This window comes from Mastigoproctus giganteus, chromosome 13 (assembly GCF_048544385.1).
Source record: "Mastigoproctus giganteus isolate SK-2022 chromosome 13, ASM4854438v1, whole genome shotgun sequence".
Classification (NCBI taxonomy): domain Eukaryota; kingdom Metazoa; phylum Arthropoda; class Arachnida; order Uropygi; family Thelyphonidae; genus Mastigoproctus; species Mastigoproctus giganteus.
The window spans coordinates 160,560,284-160,583,714 of NC_143587.1; the positions used below are offsets into that span (position 1 = coordinate 160,560,284).

Consider the following 23,431-nt stretch of genomic DNA (forward strand, 5'->3'; position numbering starts at 1 on the left):
CGTTTGACCCTCAACACACTGAACCCTGAACACTGTGGACGCTTTCTCTCTTGAGGATTCTCTTCACTTTTCTAATGAATTTCTTACTTATATTATGTTAGTTGAACTTCGTTAGCAGTTAAATTGTACGTTTAAATGAATACATATAACGACTTAGATTACAAACGTAATATAATTAATTATATTTAACATAATTAATAACATAACATAATTAATTAATAAATTAATAGAATCATGACTCAGACCAGAGCAGCAAAGCAAAAGGCTCAAGCTAATGGAAGTGCTGTGGCTCAGAGCAGAACTGAGGGGGGCAGTTGTCCTCTGACTCACAGCCTTATAAAATGCACTGTTTGCTTGATGTTTGCAGAGCAATCGGGTACGGGACATGATACTGCCAAGGGGGATGTCTTTGTGTGTGCGCGATGCAAGGAGTGTATCGATATCAGGGAACAACTCGGCGTTCTTGTGGGCCTATATGAGAGCTTGAAGGACAGGGTGGATGCCCTCGAAGAAACTAAATTGAGGGGCCCATCAAGCTCTCAGCTGCCCACATCAACCCCAGAGCTTGCACTTGGGCATCGCGTGACACAGAGGCAACCCCCAAGGCAGAATGCGCTGGTCCTGAAGGAACTAGTAGTTGTTGGTGACTCTATTGTCAGGGAAACGGGGAACATGCTTTGTAAAAAAGATAGGTGGAACAGGACCAGGGTATGTCTGCCAGGGGCAAAGGTTGATGACGTTGTAGAGCGAATATCATCTTTTAAGGACACAAAAGGTGATATAGTTGTTCACGTTGACACTAATAATATTAAGAGTAGGAGACCGGCAGAATTACTTAACAAGTAAAGGTCACTGTTGAACAAAAGCCGAGAATTAGGGTTGAATTTGAAAGTGTCTGCAATTCTGCACAGACACGATAGGAGGGAGTATATGATGAGAGCCTTGTCGATCAATTCGGCCCTGGAAAGATTGTGCAAGGCTCAAGGGGTAGAATTTTTTTCAGCCTGGAGTGTACTTGTTAACAGGAGAGATTGCTTCTACAGGTCTGGGATACACTTAAATAGAAAGGGTGCAAGAATATTTGCTGATTCTATCGAGGCAGTGTTAGGTGGGTCGGAAATCTGCTAGCTTGGGGGGGAGACAAAGACCAATAGATTAACAGTAGCCACTGGCAGAGGTGAAAGAGATTCTTGCACTGCTTCTATTAGAATGAGCAGAAGCCTGAAAAACAAGATGCATGGTATTTCAGAGACTGCTGGGAGCCATTGCGGTACAAGTAAACACATGGGTTGTGTTAGGGTAGCTAAGAATAGAAACAGGTGCAGGTATACTTGCGTGTACACCAATGCTAGGAGTTTAGTAAATAAATTTGATGAATTTGAGGTATTGCTCAAAACATCAAAGGCAGATATTGTTGGTTGTTGTTGTTGTTGTTGTTTTGGTTTTTAGGAGCATTAGCAACTAAGGCCATATTGCTCCGGGATATGCGGTGGTCATTCCCTGACCTTTCCGCATCCTCCGTATTTGGTGGCGAAGGGCTCGAACCCCGGTCTAATCAAGAAGCGTGTGCTACGCACTGCTGCTCCTTCAGACCTGGCTACGGAGACGCCAGAGATATTGTTGGGATATCAGAGACTTGGTGTCACACAGATATAAGGGATGCAGAACTGCAATTTGGGGAGTACAACGTCTACAGAAAGGATAGACAGGATCGGAAGGGGGGAGGGGTTATGCTATTAGTTAAGAAACACATAAAAACCAAGGAAGTGAAGCCAGTCGACATCGCTGGACAGTTCAGTGTTGAGTCAGTTTGGTGTGACATAAGCTTTGGGAGATCAAAATTGAGAGTAGGAGTGTGCTATAGGCCTAATCACTCTGATGAGTATAATAAGGAACTGTACAGGGAAATAGAGTGGGCCAGTAAATCAGACAGTCTTATAATGGGAGATTTTAATTTCCCAGATATTGACTGAAATTTGGGGGCTGGTCACTCACACACTAGCAGGGCTTTTGTGGATTTATTGGATGATTGTTTTCTACATCAGCATGTTCGGGAGGCAACTAGAGGGGGTAATACTCTTGATTTGATTATCAGCAGCGATTCTTCATGTATTAAGAATCTGCAGATAAATGAACCACTAGGTGGCAGTGATCACAGTGTGCTGAAGTGGGATTTACTCAAAGAGGTAACTACCATTAGGGGTAAAGGGAAGGGTTATTGCTTCCGTAAAGGCGACTACGATGGACTGAGACAGTATTTAAATTCTATACAGTGGGACTAACTGATGATGTTACCAACAGCAAATTCAAAATGGGAACCATTCAAAGAACTTATCTTGGAAGCTACTAGGCTTTACATACCAACTAAAAAATATTGTTCAAGGTTTGGGCCAAAATGGAAGTAAGATGAACTAATGAGGCATATGGCAGAGAAGAAAAATGCATGGGATACTTACAAATTAACACATGACACAGAAGCCTATGATAGATACAAGTTGATATGCAACCAAGTTACAAAGGAGGTTAGGCAGGCGAAGGCGGATTACGAGAAATCCTTGGCAAGGGATGCAAAGAAAAACAGCAAAGAGTTCTTTACTTATGTAAACTCTAGAAGGAAGGGGATGAATCAGATTGGTCCACTTGATATTGATGGGTCAACTGTTGATGATCCTGCTCAGGTAGCTAACAAACTAAATGAATATTTTGCATCGACATTCACACATGAGGAGTTATTCAGCAAGGGGAATGCCAGAGGTGTATTCAACTCTAGCAGTAAGCTACAGAATCTTGAAATAACTGGGGGTAAAGTGGAGGAGAAACTGTTGAAGATAAACACAAGAAAGGCACCCGGGGTGGATGGGATGTATCCAGTTATATTAAAGGAGGCAGCAAAGGAAGTAAGCAAACCCTTAGCCATAATTATGAGAGCTTCCTTGGACTCAGGGCAGGTACCCATAGACTGGAAATGTGCAAATGTGACCCCAATTCACAAAAGAGGATCAAAGGCTGACACAAGTAATTATAGACCTGTGAGTTTAACTTCTGTTCCAGGAAAATTAATGGTGGCACTGGTTAAAGAAGCACTGCAGGATCATTTAGACAAGACTTCAGTTATAGCTCAGACACAGCGTGGTTTTGTTAAGGGGAAGTCTTGCCTGACCAACTTGATTGGATACTATGATGCAGTCACAAAAGAACTGGATGCAGGGAATAACTTTGATATTATATACTTGGATCTTAGAAAGGCTTTTGATACTGTTGCACATGGAAGACTGCTACACAAATTGGAGCAGTGTGACATTGGAGGCAAATTGCTGCTATGGATAAAGGGGTGGTTGAGGGGGAGAAGACAGAGAGTGGTAATCAATGGACACTGCTCATCGTGGACTAATGTTATTAGTGGAGTCCCTCAGGGCTCAGTGTTGGGTCCATTATTGTTTTCTGTATTTATAAATGATATTGATGATGGTATATCAAGCTTAATGTCCAAGTTTGCCGACGATACAAAGGTTGGCAGGGTTGTCAAGGACACTACTGACACTATGCTGCTGCAACAGGATCTGGAAAGGTTGAGCAGATGGGCTGAGAGGTGGCAAATGAAGTTTAACATTGACAAATGTAAAGTACTACACATGGGAAACAGCAACCCCAGAGCAACGTATCAACTCTTTGGGACTACACTGACGGTGGTAGAGAATGAAAGGGACTTGGGGGTGGTTGTGCAGGCAGATATGAAGTTCTCTGTGCAGTGCAGACGGCTGCAAGAGTAGCTCATGGAGTATTGTCAATGATATACAGGAATTTTTCCAGCAGGGATAAGGAGGTGATTATTCCATTGTATAAGGCAATGGTCAGGCCACACCTAGCGTACTGTATACAGGTCTGGAGGCCTCATTTCAAGAAGGATGTAGAGCTGCTGGAACGAGTACAGAGAAGGGCAACAAGATTAGTGAATGGAACAAAGGGGTGCTCTTACGAAGAAAGGCTTAAGTTTTGCAAATTACAGTGTCTGGAGACTAGGCACCAGCGAGGTGATCTGATAGAGGTGTATAAAGCCTTGAATGGTTTAAGCATGCTCAATGCTGATGGGATTCTTCCTCTTGCTCAGAAAAATCACCTGCGAGGGCATAAATTCAAATTGAGGAAAGACAGATGTAGGACAGACGTGCGGAAATTTGCCTTTAGCCAGCGGGTGGTTGGTTGGTGGAAGAGACTTCCATTCCTTGTGGTGGAGGTTGATAGCCTAAATAAGTTTAAGGCTCAGTTGGACAGGACACCTATCTTGACCCTGAATTGTTCTATCTTCTGCTGAAGCCTTCTTTCCAGAGCTGGCGGTTCCATCTGTTTTCGGTTCTTCAGCTGCTGGTCTCTCGTTTCTCTTACATTAATCCTCGTATCTGCTATGGCAGCACAGTATACGGCTGTGTGGATAGCCACCAGCGTTGCACCATTGTTGTCAAGGTAATGTGGTATTATTTACCAATTGAGGTAGTCTCTTATTCTCCACAGGACTTTATTTGGCCTGTGCTTAGGGTCGCGTGGGATCTTATGGGGTCCATTCCTACGAATCCTGTTAGGGCCTTCCTCCACTCGTCTTCTATTCCCGATATCATGACTTCGTCTCTTTCCAATTTGGCTTCTCTGTGTTCTTTTTCTTCTTGCTCTTCGACGTTTGGTTCCATAGCATACTGTTCCCCCTCTGGTTCTATATTGGCCATATTCTTTGTAGTTGATCGCTCCCACCCTGCTTGATTTTTTTCGAAGATGACAGGAGCTATTAGGTTCTTTGAGACGATTGTCCTTCTTTGGTCCGCTAATCACTGTACAGTGACCTAAATATCTGGGAATCGTTCCAACCACTTTGTATATATTCGCGATCTGTACATTGCCATATCGGTCTCTAGCCTGGTTACATCATAGTATTCTTGCATGATGTACATATTCATTTCGATGCTCTACTTCATGCATTGGCCTCTTTTTCCTTCCGTGGTGGTCACTAGCGCAGTTGTGCAGGAATCGCTTTCAGTTGTTGGAGCTGGATGGTCTTGTCCCTCTCTTGTAATAGTCATATGGGGGAACAGCGACAATTGCTCCACTATCTTGCTCTGGAGATTGTCTCCAACTTTTCTAAACCGACACTTCTGCCTAAGGCCTGAACGCGAATGGCAAATAACTTCATCCTGCGCCGCACTCAATGCAGTAAGTGCATTGAGTGTGGCATCATGTGTTGGATCGTTTCTGAGGGCAGGTGGCATTGTCGACATGTGTCATTTAACACTCCGGGCTTCTTAGCTATGTATTTTCTATAGTTGCTGTTGTTGATTACCTGGTCTTGGCTGGCAAGCATGACTCCTTCAGTCTCGGGGAAGAGCGTGCAGCTCGTGAGCCATGTATTGGAAGCAATTTTATCTATGTGACCCTGATGGAGATCATTGTAGTGTGTGCCGTGGAGTGTCTTTTCAGCCCAACTTTCTCATTTCGGTTGAATCTCCTGGCTGGGGTGGAGAATCCTCGCTTAGGTTGAGTTGTATGTTGGGCACCGCTATGTCAATTAGTTATTATTATTATTGTTGCTTGTCTGTCTTCCTTACTGCTTGTCTGTCTTCCTTATGGCCTAGTGGAATGCTGCCGTGTGTTTCTGGCAGTAATCCTTCAGGTTAACTATCGCTGTCTTCTGTTGCTCAATGTCTATCAGGCCCTTTCCTCCTTCCCTGGAAATTGTCAGTCTCCCACGGCAGCTCTCGGGTGGTGTTGGCGGCTCTTGGTCATCATTGTCCTTGTCTTTCTCATGATATCCTGCAGCTTGGTGTTAGTCCAATCTATAACCCCGAAGAAGTATGTTAGCATTGGACTGCATAGGTGTTTATGGCTTTAACTGTGTTCCCTCCGTTCAGGTTTGCTTTCAGCAGGCTTCTGAGTCTCTGATGGTATTTTTCAGTCAGGCAAGCCTTAATTTTCTTGTGCTGTAACTGCTGAGCCTGCATTATCCCCAAGTATTTGTAGGTCTCTCCTAATGCCTTGGCTTCGATCTCTTTACCACTCTGCAGCTGGTAGTTACAGTTGACTAATTTTCCCTGACGCAATCCGTGGGTTTGGTCCAGACCAAATTCAATCCTAATATCCTTGCTGAATTCTTCGGTGATCTGGAGTAGTTGCTGAAGGTGTTTCTCGGTTCCCGCGTAGAGCTTGATGTCATCCATATACATCCGGTGGGTGAGAGTGTACAGGTTCTTCCATCCTTCTTTTAGGTTGAATCCATACTTGCTGCGGTTACGCATGGTGGATAGCAGGTTGAGTGCTAGACAGAACCATAGTGGGCTCAGAGCATCTCCCTGAAAGATTCCTGTTTTCTAATGGGGATTGGCTGGTTGTGATGCTCTCTATCTTAATGGTGGTACTCCATTTCGCCATTGTTGCTCCTAGGAAGATTGTCAGTATCGGATTGACCTTGCAGATCTTCAGGATCTCTATTAGCCAGATATGAGGTAGGCAGTCGAAGACCTTGCGGTGATCGATGTAGGCCGCGTGTAGGTTGCGATGCCTTTTGAAGGCTTGCTCCATAACTGCGGCATCTACGGTTAATTGCTCCTTGCATCCTTTGCTCCTCCGCCTGCATCATTTCTGCTGTTCGGCCATTATGTTCTGACTCTCTAAGTGGTCTGATATATTCTTAGTTATGCAGCTGGTCAGGATCTTGTATTTCGCTGGATTTCTTCTATCTTCATCTTTAGGTTTCAGATATGTGACTCCTTCAGTGAGAAACTTCGGGATTGTTTCCGGTGCCTTCTCATTCATGTGAACTGCTCTGCTAGTGTGTGTAGGTTAGTTTCTTCTACCAGTAGTTGTGGATGTTATCAATTCACGGGGTTCGCCAGTTGTGGGTGTTCCTGATCGACTGTTTTACGTCTTCTTCTCGAATCTCCCACTCTCTTTTCTCTTGTATGTCCTTCGTTTTCTTTCGTTCTACTTCTACCCAGGGTGCTTTGCTGTTATGTCTCACTTCACTGCTGCAGTTATTTCTCCAGAAGTCTCTGTTTCCTGCTTTCTCATCTACACCAAGTTCGTGTAGAAGGCTCTTTGGTCCTCATCGAAGATTCGATTGTTTATATTCCTCTGGGAGCTCTCTTTGTATTGGTGTAGTCTCTTCCTGAGTGCGAGGAGGTTCTGCTTCATTGTGTCTAAGTATTCTCCTATTCTCTGATTTCTGGTCTCATGTTTGCTGTGGGCGCTGTCTCTCTTGAGGATGCTCTTCACCTTTCCAATCAATTTCTTACTTCTATTACCCTCTTGGTACTGGGTCAACTGACCTACCTTGACTCTTAATTCTTCTATCTTCTTGTATATGACACATCTCCTTGACCTCATGACTCAGGTTCGTGTACTTCCTTATTTTTTCCTCATGGGTTTTCTGGACATTGCTACTGTTGGGCACCGCTATGTCAATTAGTTATTATTATTATTGTTGCTCTTATATTATTATTATTATTATTAGCTATATCGTGCAAGGAAGCCTGAGGCAAATGGTGCACCTGCCAAAAAAAATTCCCCAGTTACACTGACAGACAGAGAGAGAGAGAGAGAGAGAGAGAGAGAGAGAGAGAGAGAGAGTAAAAAACAGAAGTTAATCACCAAGAAAGAGAAGAATGATGATATCCAGCTGACAACCCTGGGTTTTACCAAACCCATACTCACCAGATGTGAGCCCCTATTTCAAAATTCACGTGGCACTGACTTTTCAGTCTACTGTGAATTTGTAGTCTACACTTTTATTATTATCTCTCTATACGTCAAAAAGTTTTCCTCCTAGTGATATTTGTTCGAGCCAATAGGAGAAGAGCGCAAGGCAATTACGTGCTTATTCTGGCCATAATTTCTTCCATAACATTCACCAACCTCGTGCACGTGGTTCGCTGTCTAATATATGACCATGGCCGGCATCATTTGATGGTCCTTTGAATTGTTAGCTGATGAAGGTACTTGACATAGTTTGTATATTTGTAAATATTTTAGTATTTTGTAAATATTTTAAATATATATATATTTAGTAAATATTTTAAATATTTGTATAGTTTCTAAATATTTTAAATATTTGTATAGTTTGTAAATATTTTAAATATCTGTATAGTTTAGATTTTCATTTTGAACTACTTAAAGAACGTTATGTTAGTTCCACCACCAATTCAATTCCCTTAGCCTTTGCTGATGATCTTGTTCTGGTGGTTCAAGGTGACACAAGAGCGGCACTGGAAGCAAAAGCAAATACAGCTCTGGAAAAGCTCCAAAACTGGGCAGCACTCCACAACCTCTCAATATGTGGTGAGAAAACAAAATCGATTCTCCTCAAGGGAAAGCTACAAATACGCAGGCCTCCAATAATGAAGTTAAATAACATCCTTATACGTCTCTACACAGAAGTCAAATACCTGGGAATCTACATTGACACCGGCCTTACCTTTCACCCTCATCTGAAGTACTTATCCACAAAAATCCGAAAGTATATGGCTATGATAAGAAGAGTCAGCAGAGTGGACTGGGGGTTGAAGCATAAAGCTTTGTCTCTCATCTATAAAGCGGCGTTTCTCCCAAAGCAGGGAGAAATGGAGCCTCAGTTTGTGTGTTATGGAGCCTCAGTTTGGTATACAAAGGCCATCCTGGAAAAGAACAAGCGTAAACTTGACTCAATACAAAGATTCATGCTGTTGTCTATCTGCAGGGCATGTCGCACTGTTAGCACCCCTGCCCTGCAGGTTATTACTGGATGCTTGCCACTCTATCTTGAGGTGATTAAAAGGGGACTTTACCATCGATTAAAGAAGGGAATTCCGACACAGTTGTTAAATCTTCAACTGCAGCTTACCAATGACCTGAAACAAGAAAGAAAACGTATCTTCGAACACCTTCAAGGACTTTGGGAGCATTCATGGGAAACCACGCCCAAAGGAGAAATTACAAGAAGATTCCTCCCATCCATTGACATGACTTTCCCAAAGTCTCCTTCCTGGTTTTCACCTGGTTTGCAAGTTACATTCCTGATCACAGGACATGGGCCCTTTCAACAGAAATTGACAGCAATGGGAATTGAAAGCAATCCATTCTGCCACTGTGGCGAAGAGGAGTCATGGGAGAATCTCATGTATGAGTGCCCTGCTTACGATGATTGTAGGCTCAAATTTTTTACTGAAATCCAGGATAACGCTCGTAAGCATGAAACATACCTGCTTCAGAATGAAACAACATACAAAGCTTTAACGAGTTACGCACAAGCTGTCTTTACCATCACGGGCAAAGTTTGCTGAACTTAGAGCTGCTCAGAACAACGACCTTCAAGTGCAAACATAAACTGGGGTCGGATAGCATTTTCCCAACTGATAAAAGTGTAAGACTGATGATTAAAATACTATGCTGGCATTATGGTTGGCACTCCTTGAAAAGCTGACTCCCAGAGAGTGCTTGGCCTTTGGCACTCGCACAGTGGCACCTGCCCCTGTGACTTTTGATCCCTCTACCCATCCCCTATTTCTCCTTACTCGGGTTGACTGCCTTCTCTATCTGTCCACTTTAGCTTGTTCCTCACATTCAGACCCCCTTCCTCTTGTTCCCCAGGCTTTCTCTTCTCTTTTTTTTTTTTCAAACTTGGTCTTCGTCCAGGACGCTCAGGCGACCCTGGCAGAGACCAGCCAGAGAATAAAGGGCAGCCTGGCTACCTCCTAGTGGTGTGTGCGGGCAACGTGAGGTCCCACCAGGGGCCGCGGCCAAATTCCAGGACACCCAACAGAACCTAACGCAATATGTCATATACAACAGACAACACTTTTCTGGCATTTACAGTAGTTCTGTATTTCTTCACAGCGTACATATGGCACAGATGTGAGAAATCACAGGTGGCGCCTGACCCTAACACTATGCACACTATGCACCAATTCGGTACGGACTGAAACGAAAAAAGGTGTGTCCATAATCTTGTGTACAACAGATTATCAAAAATGTTTTACACGTACATCCGTTAGTCTTCGGTGTTATCCCCTACTTACCGCTTTTTAAAACAGAGGCAAGTAACCCCAGGGACTCACATCTGGTCATTATGGGCTTAGCACACCCAGGGTCTGCAGCTGGATATCATCATTCTGCTCTCTCTCTCTCCCCCCATAAGCCATATGCTTCCTTGCACAATAATAATAATAATAATAAATAATACCGCGAAAGTTACGCCATTGGACTTACCCCCCCCCAAGGTAGGAGTGACGCTGATGCAGATAGTGGCGCCATCTGGTGTCACTCGCGAGAACTAAAAATAAAAATAAATTAAATAAACCACCGGACATAAGCCGAAGCTAAACAAGTCCACCTCCATAGATGGATGATGTCGCAGAAAAATATTAATCATACTGCATTGAGTGTGGCACAGGATAAAGTCACTTGCGTTCAGACTTTAGGCAGAGGGGTCGGTTTGAAAGATCAGAGACGGTCGCCCGAGGAAGATATTTGGGCGAGTGGCGCTGTCCCCCATATGGCTACCACATCACCATCCAGCCACACCAACTGAAGTGCTTCCTGTACAACTGCGCTAGTGAACCCCCAGAATGGAAGAAAACGCCAATGCATGAAGTGGAGCATTGAAATGAATACATACATATGCGGGCATACTATGAAATAACCAGGCTAGAGACCGATATAACAATGTACAGATCGCGACTACATACCAAGTGGTTAGAATGATACCCGGATATTCAGGTTACCAAACAGCGATTAGCAGACCAAAGGACCATTGTCACGAAGAACTTGATGGCTCCTGCAATCTTGGAAAAAATCAAGCAGGACATGAGCGATCAACTACAAAGAACACCGAGCTGGAGGATATCATGAGAAAGACAAGGACAATGATGACCAAGAGCCCCCCCCCCCCCAACACCACCCGAAATCTGTCGTGGAGTGACTGACAATGACCCGGGAAGAAGGAGGATGGGGCCGGATAGACCTCACTGAGCAACAGAAGAGAGCGATAGTTAACCTGAACGATTACTTTCAGAAACACAGCAGCATTCCACCGGGCCATAAGGGAGATAGACAAGCGGTATACCCTACTCAACCTAAGCGAGGAGCGCCCCCCAATCAGGAGGTACAAACGAAGCTAGAAAGAGAGCAGAGAAGACACTCCATGGCAGACACTACAATGATCTGCATCAAGATCACATAGATAAAACTGCTTCAAATGCAGTTTTATCTATGAGATCTTGATGCAGGGTTCACGAGGGGAACGCTCTTCCCCGAGACAAGGGCTTACAGTACCGGTCAAGGGCATGATACCGGTATTTCGGTATTTTTAATTTATGAAATCGGGATACCGGTATCCCATTTTTCTCTATAAATTTTGATGACAGTTATAATAAAGTAAGGAAAAATCGAGTATGTAATTACTTGAATTCGAGTTTTAAATAAACATTTATTGCAATAATAAATATTCTGAAAAAAATCATTAAAAATATAGTTGTTCTAAAAACAATAAAATACATATTGTTACTGCAAAGTTTAGTTATGTTTAAGCATCCACACTACCTGTCTGAATAAAGTTAGCTCTGAAGAAACATAAGCAATCAATAGCATGATCTTTTAAAATAAATCTAATTCTGGTACATACAGTATTTGATTAGCGGCAGAAAACGCCCTTTCGGATTCTATTCTGTTACTGAGATAATCGTAGACGATCTCAGTTCATATTTTCTAGACTTTAAACTTTTTTAGCAAAAATAGTTCATTAATTTCCGACTCAAGTTCATCTTTTAAAATCTCATTGGAGTCAGGCAATTTCTTATTTTGGAAAGAATTTGAGGAACACTGTTGTTCTGTTCCATGTTGGTCTTACATGGTTGAATTATGTTCATCATTTTCTGAAGGAGAAAGACGTTTTATTCAGCGAAGTATAATTTTCACTATAGTATCTTCACTGAGTCTGGGAGTGAGCAAAGAGTGGCGACAAGGAATAAAGAGAGCAAAGAGTGCAGTTAAAGAATTCCGCACATATATAAATGCAAAGAATAGAAGTACAAAACATATCGGACGCATATGTAATTGCGTGGGATAGTATTAGATACCCCAACTGATGTTGTAGATGAACTCGACAGTTACTTTGCATAGATATTTATTGAAGAAAAACCCTTTACGTCAATGAGAAATTATGGGAGTGAAGTTGAAAAAAATGTAATTAATGATGTTGAAATTTCACACGTTGATTTAATGAGAAAACTTTTGTCTGCAGGCGAGTAAGTCTCCTGTGGTTGATGGCATATACCCTATAATCTTATAGGAGGCAGCAAGTGAGTGCATTGAACCATTAAGGTTAAAAAATGTCTTCATTTTTACTTTTCATTTGACTTTGAGGGCTGTTATTTCATCAAGTAACCTTATACTTTTTGCCACTACTGTACTTGTAGTGTGATATTAACTCCGTGTAGAAGGCTGTTTCTTTTCTTTAGCATGCGCGCATCAGTGCGGCACTAGGGAAAACAGTAGTTGAAACACTGTTCCCTCTAATGAGTCCGGCTTCCTCACAGCAAGAGATCTTTACTCGATCGGATCGAACGAACATTGTGGATATAATATTTAAAAAACGGTGAGAAAGTATATGACTTTCGTCGGAGAAAAGAGAGTAAAATGTCAATTAAGAAGAATACTTCAGGATGAAATCTGAACCTTATAACTATGGGGTAATTGTTGTCTGGAAATTCCTAGTGTAGGAACGAACGGACTTTAGACCTAGTGACTACTGCTGGGCAGTCTGGAAATTCCATCCCATGCAGATGCCAAGTTCCTCTTTCTCCTGATAAATTCCATTTTTACTGTGTCAGATCTCCAAAATAACAGTCCCTGGGATGATTTTCATTTCCCTACGAAATTAGCCTTTTGGCCAAAAAGAAGCATTGGAAACTCTAAAAGGGGGGGGGCATATATAAATAGAGTGATTCACTACCAGTGCGACAAACTTGCAGGAGGTGTAGGGGGCACAAAGACGAATCGGAATCACATAGCATTGCAGGGTCCGAAATGCCTTCGTCATGCGGTAGAGGACGATGAACGGGAGGTCGCGTGAACAGCGATCCCGCTGGAAGTCAGCATTTGCGAACCAGTTCCCGAGGCAGTAGGATGGACGAGTATTCAAACGTTGAACTGGCCGACATGCACCTCGCGTATGCACAGCCACTGAAATAGCAGACATGATGCAGCAAGTGTTGTAGAAGGCCTCCTACAGGTCGGCTAGGAAAAAATCTATCCATCCCACTGCCTGCTCTTAGTGATGTCAAGAGCTTACTGCACTCCGCAGAGAGGTCCATCGTGCCCGTCGACTTTATCAATGCCATCGCGACTGGCCTCCCTGTGAAGTAGTTAGATTCCACGGCAATTATATCGCTAAAAAGAACGAATATACCAAAGCTATTGCTGCCCAGAAGAAAACCACCTGGTCGGAGTTTGTCCGAGACTCAGGGAATTCCAACCCCTGGGGATTTCTATACAAAATAGGGAGGGAAAAGACTTTCAGGCCTGAAATCTTCGGCACTGTAACTACTGGGAACACCGAGACTTACACATTGGCAACCTGAGCCAGCTCTGTTGTCTGGCTCACTGTCTCACCTCTTCCTGGCAGGTGGGGAGGAGACAGTAAACTGTCCCCTCCCCACCCTGCCACCCTATTTCTTCCCTCTGGTGGGGCTTGCCCCACTGTAAACTGGAGTTGCCTTGCCTTTCGGCTCCATATTTCTGTCTATTTGCCCCCCAGTCTTCAGCCTTCACCCCACTCTATCTGATAGCAACGTGAACACGCCCCACACAGTATAAAATCACCAATCTAAATTAATTTTGCCCAACATTTTGGACTTCTAGCGCTCCCCGCGACGCGTACGCGATTTTTTTTTTTTTTTTTTTTTTTTTTAAGGTCCTAGCCACTGAAATCTTAGGAAATTAGGTGGCAGGACCTGCCAGAGTGAACTATATACTAGTGAGTACCTGGTCTGCCTCCACGGGACTAAAGTGGGACAATGTCGGGCCTCAGTAGGGGTCTGGCGGCTAAATGACCAGATGAACAACGGTACAAGGCATCAAATATATACAAAGTCCATACGCTTTTAAATCTCTGGCTTTTCCAGTCAACTGGTTCACCCACAATATAAACTACGCGGAGATGGGGGAAACCCCTGGTGCCGCTTGACCCTAAACACACTTTACACTTTACACTTTACTCCACACTTGACAGACCGTTTCCTGAAGATAATCCAGCAGACGATCTACCTGAGCACAGAGCAATAGGATTAGCTAATCAAACCTATGCTTCTGAGGAAGAAACAAATCCCTTTACAATTGAAGAGCTCACAGCCGTCCTCAACAGGATCAATCCCCAACAATGTCCAGGAATGGACCTCATTGAGTACGTCTTTGTCCTTCGTTTGTTCAAGCTTAGACCCCTATATCTCCAAGTGCTCTACAACAAATGTCTTCAAGGGGGAGTTTTTCGCCAAGGCGTGGAAAGTGGCCCTGCTGCGACTCATAAGGAAGCCCGGAAAACCCCCAGGAGATCCGCGCTCCCTTAGACCAATTGCATTCTTGGCAAATCTAGGCAAAATTCTAGAAAGGCTCATGGCTCTCTGAATTACACAACTGTTCCAGGAAAAGAACCTATTCTCCCCAGTGCAGTATGGCTTCACACCAGGGCGATCTACAGAAGAGGCGCTGTTTGACTTCGTCCTCCATATTGAAAACTCCACATCTAAATATGAACTGGCCATCTTGGTGGATTTTGAAGGTGCCTTCGACACTGTCTGGTGGGACAGTGCATTGGCATGCCTCCGCCTAGCTAACTGTACCTCCCAGCTCTACAAGCTCTTCCAGAACTATTTCACAGAGCGCACTATCGTGGTTAAATCCAATCTTCTGCAGATAAGTAGACCAACCTCTCGAGGGTGCCCACAGGGTTCTGTCTTGGGGCCCTTTGTGTGGAACATGGTCCTGCACAGCTGGCTTTCTAAAACTTTTGAATGATGCAAAATTGTGGTGTTTGCAGACGACCTGACTATGGTTGTTTCTGGGAAATCACGCTCCGACCTTGAAAACAAAGCACATCTTGTCCTAGCAGATCTCTACTCCTGGACAGTTCTCAACAAGCTTCAAATCAGTACCAGCAAAACAAAAATGATGCTTTTTAAATCAAAGCTTGACCTACGTCACCCACCACAAATCAAGATCTCCGGAAAACAGCTTCCTATTGTGACACAGGCTAAAGTCCTAGGGGTGATCATTGACCATAAGCTGAGCTTCCTTCCACATCTACAATACCTAGGGATCAAAACGAAAAGATTTTCAGCTGCAATCATGAGGATCTCCAAGAGCAACTGGAGACTTTCCAACAAAACACTCTCTCTGTATTATAAAGCTCTTTTCATCCCCATTGTGACCTACGCAGCAGGAGCATGGTTTCACCAGGTTCAACGAGTACATATGAAAGTCATGGTCAACTCCATTCAACGTGCTATGCTCTTGGCCACGCACAGATTATGCCGAACAGTGTCTACAGCTGCCATCCAGGTGATAGCTGGAACTCTGCCGCTTGATCTATTTGTTATCTTCAGAGGGCTTAACTTCAGAATTAAAAAGAAAATACCAACGAAGATACAGGGCCTAGAACTAAATCTCAATACTGACCCCAAAGCAGAAAAAGCTCGCTGTTATAAGGAACTCGTCAACATTTGGCAGTCTAGATGGAACACCTCCCACACACAGGCTCCGTTACCAGAAAAGTCCTCCCTGATGTCACTTTTACAACTCTGAAAACGGTAAAGAAAGAAAGAGAAAGCCAGGTCTTTACCGGTAACCAAGTAGGAGGATTCACCTTGGAATCCTCCTACTTGGTTACCGGACACGGGTCCCTCAACGAAAAGTTACATCAACTGGGTTTGCTATCAACAGATCGCTGTTTCTGCAGCAGTTCAGAGAATTGGAAACATCTTCTTTTCGAATGCAGGTTGTACGATGACTTAAGAAGGACCCTGCTGCAGGCAGGGTCCTTCGAACAGCAACCAGGAATCTTCGAACAGCAACCAGAGCCTCTACTTCAAACACCTGACAATCTAAAGGCATTCCAATCCTATGCATCCGAAGTCTTTGAGCGCAGGAAGCAGAGCTACATAGTTGTTATTGCACCTAACAATACCTCTTCAGTGACTTAAAGAGTTCTATATTCGCATGCCACTATCTTCTTCATTTTTTTTTTTTTTTTTTTCCCTCTCCACGTGCTGTCTGGAGTTCCCACTCTAGTGCAGCCAGTTTATTTATTCATTCATTTTCATTTCATTTCAATCATTTATTTATTTATTTAATTTTATTTATCTTTCTCTTCTTTATTTTCTAAATCAAATTATTCTTTTCTTTATTTTTATTAAATTATTATTTTTCTTATTTATTTAATTTGTTCTTCACGCGCTCTGCCTTGAGATCCCACTCTAGCGCAGCCAATTTATTTATTTATTTTATTATTGTATATCTATTTTTTTTTTCACGCGCTCTGCTTCGAGTTCCCACTCTAGTGCAGCCAATTTATTTAAATTGTTTTTCTTCTTCTTCTTCTTCTTATTTCTTTATTTTTTATTATTATTTCTTTATCATTATTATTTAATATATATTTCTTTTATTAATTAATTAATTATTATTATTTTACTCTTTTTTTTTCTTTTTTTTTTTCCCTAACTGCACCACGGGTGGGTTTTTTTTTTTTTTTTTTGCCCTTCTGTCTTTATCTCCTCTCTCTGGAAGGGGCCCCCAGAGGAATCTGTTCCACCTTCTGGCAACATTGGGTGGGTCAGAGTCTCTCTTGAGACAGTACGTGTTTTTTTGGGACTGGCCCACCTTCCCGTGGTCCAGTGGGCCCACGGGACAGATGCCCACCTTCCCGTGGGCATCTGTCCAGGCGATTGATGCTTCTGGGTAGCCAAGTGGCCAGAACATAACCACAGAACACACACATAATACACACAAACGTACGTCACACACACATATCTGGCCCATTTGTAGTGATACTGTTCTCCATAGTCAGTTTCTAGCAGGGATAGGGATGTGATTATTCCCTTGTGCAGGCAGATATGTTCTCTGAGCAGTGCAGACGAGCTGCAAGAGTAGCTCATGGTGTATTGTCAATGATATACAGGAATTTTTCTAGCAGGGATAGGGCTGTGATTATTCCCTTGTATAAGGCATTGGTCAGGCCACACCTTGAGTACCGTATACAGGTCTGGAGACCTCGTTTCAAGAAGGATGTAGAGCTGCTGGAAGGAGGACAGAGAACTCCAACAAGATTAATGAATGGAACAAAGGGTTGCTCTTACGAAGAAAGGCTTAAGTTTTGAAAATTACAGAGTCTGGAGACTAGGCATCGGCGAGGTGATCTGATAGAGGTGTATAAGGCTTTGAATGGCTTGAGCATGCTCAATGCCGATGGGAATCTTCCTCTTGCTCAGAATAATCACCTGAGAGGGCATAAATTCAAATTGAGGAAGGACGGATGTCGGATAGATGTGCGGAAATTTGCCTTTAGCCAGCGGGCAGTTGGTTTGTGGAATAGACTTCCATCACTTGTTGTTGAAGTTGATAGCCTAAACAAATTTAAGGCTCAGCTGGACAGGTATTTCGAACGAACGAAGGGGTGAAATGGGAGTAGTGGTTGTGCTTTTTTTTTTTTTTTTTTGGCTGATGCTGAATAAGCTTGCTTTCTTGCATCATATGCCTCTTCTAATGCTAAAATTTAATCTGAAATCTTCAATCATATGAAAGACATAAATACATTTTCCGAAACTTTTTTTTCATTCAGTTCGGGTGATTCCCGAGTTCGACTGCCATTTCTTGTAAACACAAAGGCGAATCGTGCACAAGCGAATTCGGTTCTTGTTATATATGACATCGTTCCCCTATTTATAATTCTTGTATGATCGAATTCGTGTAGTGTAAACACGTGTTATACGAGGACTGACCGTACTATATACTGTATTTTAATTTTTCTCAGGGTAAGTACTTTTTGTGTTACCATATGCAACTTATTTGTTAGCATATGTTTATAGCTTTTATTCTTTATAAGATTTCAATTTTTTAGCATTGCTTATAAATATCACGAAAGTTACCTCCTAATCCGTATTGTTAAAATACGCGCCTGCAGAGGTGCTAGCCTACTGATTCTTGGCACAGGTTTTAATACTTTTCTACATATCCGCCGAGCAGATTTACACATTTTTCCCATCGATGGATGAGGCTATGGATACCGTTTTTGTAGAAGTGGTGAAGTTAGTCTTTGAATCATGACTCTGTTGCAGAAATGAGTGTCTGGCGTCAGGGAACTGATTCCTCCGAAGAAATGACTTGAGGGAAGGAAACAAGAAGAAGACCAATGGTGCAAGATCGGATGAGTACCTGGATGGCACAGTATTTCATATCCACAAGTAGCCGCTTGTGTTATTGCAATTTCAGAAGTGTGAACTGGGGCATTGACATTCTCACACCTTTTTTCTTTCTCGAATTTTGTCTGTGTATCGATTCCTTGCTGTACGATATTGCCCCCGTAGCGTTTCGACTTCTGCAGCTGGCCAGCTACGTCTGGCGTGCTGGAAATTTTTCCAGCAGGAATTTGCTCTCATTCTTAGTAATTGCAGCTTGCGGCTCCACCAGGGTACTGCTCCTGGAGACGGTTTCTTCTTTTTCATGGATTTGTCTGCAGCTTCTGTGATGAGCTTCACCAGTTCAGCTTGGTGTTGGTCTGGGCTTGATTCTTCCATTTTGAGTGCATGTGTAGTCATTAAGGTTTCCTGAATAGGGGTCAATCGGCCTTTACAATAGCATACCTGTGCTCCATTTGTCTAGGCATTGTGTTTCTGACTATTGATCGATTCAGCTGGAAAGTAATTGTTCTGTGGTCGGATGTTGTCCAGTTTTCAGTGACAGTCCAAGAGGTAATGTGATCCGCGATAGATCTGGTGGCCAGAGTAGACAGTGATGGACTCCCTGACTGAGCACTTTAGGACAGCCAAAATAAAATCGATACGGAAAACTCGCACCACTGGGGTGATTATTGAAACTGAATCCAGCCATCATGCCACCCTTATCCTGAATAATACTAAGATCCCAACACTTGGCCTCCTGGCAGAACCACCCAGGAAGAAAGGACCCTCAATAGCCATCTATGATGTAGATAAAAAACCATAGTCCAGCCACAATCAATCCGGCGTGTGTTATTTTCCCTAAATATCAGACAAGAAGCAGGTATGGCAACTCCATAAATTGGGTTGTAGAGCTTACTCCAGCCGCATGGAAGATTCTCACATGGCAGACAAGGATATTCATAAACTGGGGATCGCACCGGTACAGAGAGCATGTAGCAGTACCCAATTGCTTTCACTGCTGCCGCTTCGTACACACAACCCACACGTGCGCCCAAATCTTGACCTGCAGCCATTGTACAGAGAGAAGGGACACAACTTTGCAAACTGCCCCACCACGGAACAAAAAGCAACGTGCGCAAACTGCAAAAGCCTGAAACTCCCACACACCCATTCCATTCGTGACAGTAAATGCCCAGTATACCTTAAAGCCAAGAGTACTCAGCAGCAGAGAATTGAATATGGGGACCCTACCTAAACAATATAACTACAAGAGCTCAGGTTCAAGCAGATCACTGCGCAGCGGGCCTAAACTGTGGCAGGCCAGATACGAAAAAAGGCAGATGAAGAAAATTGCGATATCATACTCGTACAAGAACCCTATGCAGTAGCTAACGAAGTGCGGGGATACCCGACATCCACGCACTTCGTTATTGTAGACACAGCAAACCAGGTCATCCAGAGAAAATCCCCACGACCAGGGGCCGTACCCTAGTAGTCTAGGGAACTGGATGCCCTGTGCAGAGAACAACCAAAAGAGACGAACATTCCAAAAAGCCGGTGTTCCTTCCTACCCTCAGAGGTAGGGGCCCTCAGGCAACAATACCTGGAAACCGGGAATGCCTATACTGCAATAATCAGGCAGCGGAAAAAGCTGTCCTGGGAGCACCTGGTCTCTACTTTGGAAAACTCAGACCATTGGGGAATAGTCTCTAACATCACAATGAACAAACTGCACAGAGGTGAGGTGACACCCTCTACCAGGACGCCTCAAGAAAGCATAACGAAAAATTGGAATGAATCGGTTAACAACATTCCAAACCCCATATTCAAAACACTGAGCCGCCAAAACTCCCCTGAGTAACAGCAAATCTGCCGGGAGAACGACACATATCACACCATCCTCATAGAAGCACCCTTCACGCAGCTGGACCTAATATCCGCAGTTGGCAAACTAAGAAACAAGAAATCTCCAGGAATGGATATGATAGAACCTGAAATAGTAAAAAAGGTGGCAGAGCTTGCCCCAAATCTTCTCCTGGACTTATACAACCACTGTCTCCAAAGCGGTCACTTTCCCACAGACTGGAAAACTGCCAACATTAAACTGATTCTGAAAAGCCCAACCAAGCCACAACACATGCCTGATTCATACCGCCCAATCGGCTTTCTCTCTGCACTAAGCAGTCTTTGAGCAGCTCCTACGTCAAAGGATAGAAACCTACTACAACTGAGCACAGCTTCCTGCACAGAACCAATTTGGATTTAGGACAGACCGTTCCACTGACGCACTTGAAAAAATCATCACTGCAGCTGAAAATTGCCAAAGAAAATACGTCCTCGCCATTTCAGTCGATTGCCTTATAAAGAGGGACAATCGGCTCCTTTTCCCTGCTAGCAAAATTCTTATATATCATTTACAAAACCCCATGACCTGTACTGGCAGCCTGTCTGCATTGCTCAGAAAACTTCATATTTGACTGCACAACTACTCCCAGGTCTTTTTCATTTTCTACCACCTTAAGTGTAGTACCACACAGTTGGTACGTTTCTCTGGGGTTACTTCTTCCCATATGCAGTACTTTGCATTTGTCATGGTTAAACTTCAGTTGCCAATTCTTAGCCCATCTGCCCAAATTATCTATATCCTGTTGCAGTAGCACACTGCCATTACTGTCATTAACAACCCTGCCAACCTTTGTATCAACTGCAAACTTCGAAATTAAGAATGATATACCTTTATCAATAGCATTGATAAATATTGAAAACAACATAGGACCCAACACCAAACCCTGTGGGACTCCACTAAAACATTAGTCCACGAAAAGCAGTACCCACTGATTACCACCCTCTGTCTTTTCCCACTCAACCATCCTTTTATCCATTGTAGCAACTTACCCTTAATACCATTCTGCTCCAATTTGTACAATAGTCTTAAATGCCCAAAAGTGTCAAAAGCTGTCCTGAAATCCAAATATATGATATCAAAATTATTTTTTGCATCCAGTTCCTTTGTAACCACATCATAATATCCTATCAAATTTGTCAGAAACAAGACTTTCCCTTAATTGTGGCAGGTTGTGACACAATACGAAATATACCAGGAATTTGGCATCGTCTTCGCGAGTCCATGAGATGTCGATGTGAGGCCTGTATTCAGGCAGAAGGTGGACATTTTGGACAATTAGTATAAGGTGATGTGAACAGTTAAGTGTTATAGAGAGACCTTCAAAACTCGGAAATCAAGCATATCCGGAAGTATGTTGATATAAAATATTTTTATTGCCTACATATGAGGAACTCATTCCTGAAGTTATGCCGTGTATTTTTAAGACACCGTGCATATATACATGTATATATATTTTCTTTGCTGCAGTGGCCACTCAGTCCACGGATCTTAATCCTATTGAACATCTTTGGGATTTGCTGGAAAGGGCTGTTCGCTGCAGGCCTACACCTCCGTCGAATCTCAAGGAACTGCGTGACAAACTCATGTCTGCATGGTACTCCATTCCTGCACAACGTTTTCAGCATCTTGTTCAATCCATGCCTAGACGAATTCAGGCTGTTTTGAAGGCTAAAGGAGGCTCAACATGCTACTAGGTAGGTGTACCTAATAAAGTGGCAGCACAGTGTATATATAATAATAAAGTGGGGGAAGATTTCTGGGAGCCACTGAGTTAACTAGAGCACACCAGTTACTTGGTTACACAGTGCGTCCTTAAGTATATTCTCATATGCCTTTGTTTAAAAATCGGAAATTGTAGGAACGGTTAATATGGAACAGCTTTTTAAATCTCCTCATTTCCCCCCCTTTTTTTTTTTGTTTGTTTCCTCCTGGATTCGGTTAGGGCCAGCATAGAGTATTGATACTCTGCAAGCGGACTTTTACTTGTGGGGACACGAATGATCTGTTCACCTTCGGAGCCAAAAGTGGGCATTAATTAATGGTTTGACATTACTATCGTTGTTTCTCTCGCTGAGGTGCGTAAATCATATAATTTCAAAGAAAAATTCATTTAGGGCTTATATCGTGTATAGGAGGTACATTTTTAAACTGAATCGTGTATTGTTTTCGTAAGTTTGAAATCACCCTTGACAAAATAGTTCTGAATTTCGCATTGATTGAACCTTTTATAAAACTTGCCCTATAACGTTCGGTTGAATTATAGTTTAACCCACAGAGAAGTAAGATTTGTTACTACTCTGTGATTTAACCATACGGAGTAACGAAAGTGCGTGCTGGGCTCTAGATATTTATGATGGTTTTTATTGCTCACGGTTTGTTTTCCTGTTTTTTGTTTCTGCTTTCTTTGCATTTTTTATTTTTTTTTGTTTTCAATTGCTTTCGAATTGAGAGCGTTTTAGGTGTTTTTCTGTCTTGATGGTTATGTCGGTAACTACAGTATAATCTTTGTCCACGGAAAGGTACTGGTGGTCATGCTTTCATTATTTTCAAGAATGCTTTCGTTATTATAACTATAGGTTTACTATAGGTTTTTCGTTATTATAACTATTTTTATCTGCACCAATTTCTCTACAACCTTACCCTACGTTATTCGGATTTTTATTTTATTAATATTTATTAATAACAGAGCAAAGTGGAGCAGAAATTGTTGAAGTTAAACATAAAAAAGGCAGATGGAATCTATCCAGTTATACTGAAGGTGGCACAAGTAAGCAAACCCTTGGCCATAATTACGAGAGCATCCTCAGAGTCATGAGGAGGTCCCCATGGACTGGAGATGTGCAAATGTAGCCCCCAATTCACAAAGAGGGTTCAAAGGGTGACACGAATAATTCATAGACCTGTTGGTTTAACTTCTGTTTCGGGAAAAATAATGGAGGCACTGGGTAAAGAGGTGTTACAGGATCAAGATCTTGTCTAGGCAAGACAGCAGTAATAGCTCAGGTGCCTCCTTAGCCAGGTGGGAAGGAGCAGCAGTGCGTAGCACACGCTTCTTGATTCGAGCCTGTCACCACCAAATATGGAGGATGCGGAAAGGTCAGGGATTGACCACCGCATATCCTGG

The 23,431-nt window shown here is 42.9% G+C and overlaps 1 protein-coding gene across 3 annotated transcripts in view; it reads left to right on the top strand.

Annotated features, from left to right (window-relative positions):
* The first annotated feature begins 21,949 nt into the window (after positions 1-21,949).
* Positions 21,950-23,431, top strand: part of LOC150076554 (uncharacterized) — a 198,790-nt gene continuing 197,308 nt past the window's right edge. The window contains exon 1 of one of the 3 annotated variants that reach the window (XM_090388182.1): positions 21,950-22,001. The gene's annotated coding sequence lies outside the window, so the exon portion shown is untranslated. Of the gene's footprint in view, positions 22,002-22,219; positions 22,383-22,421; positions 22,476-23,431 lie in introns of those variants that run through there. The other 2 variants (XM_090388180.1, XM_090388181.1) reach the window with 2 other exon arrangements.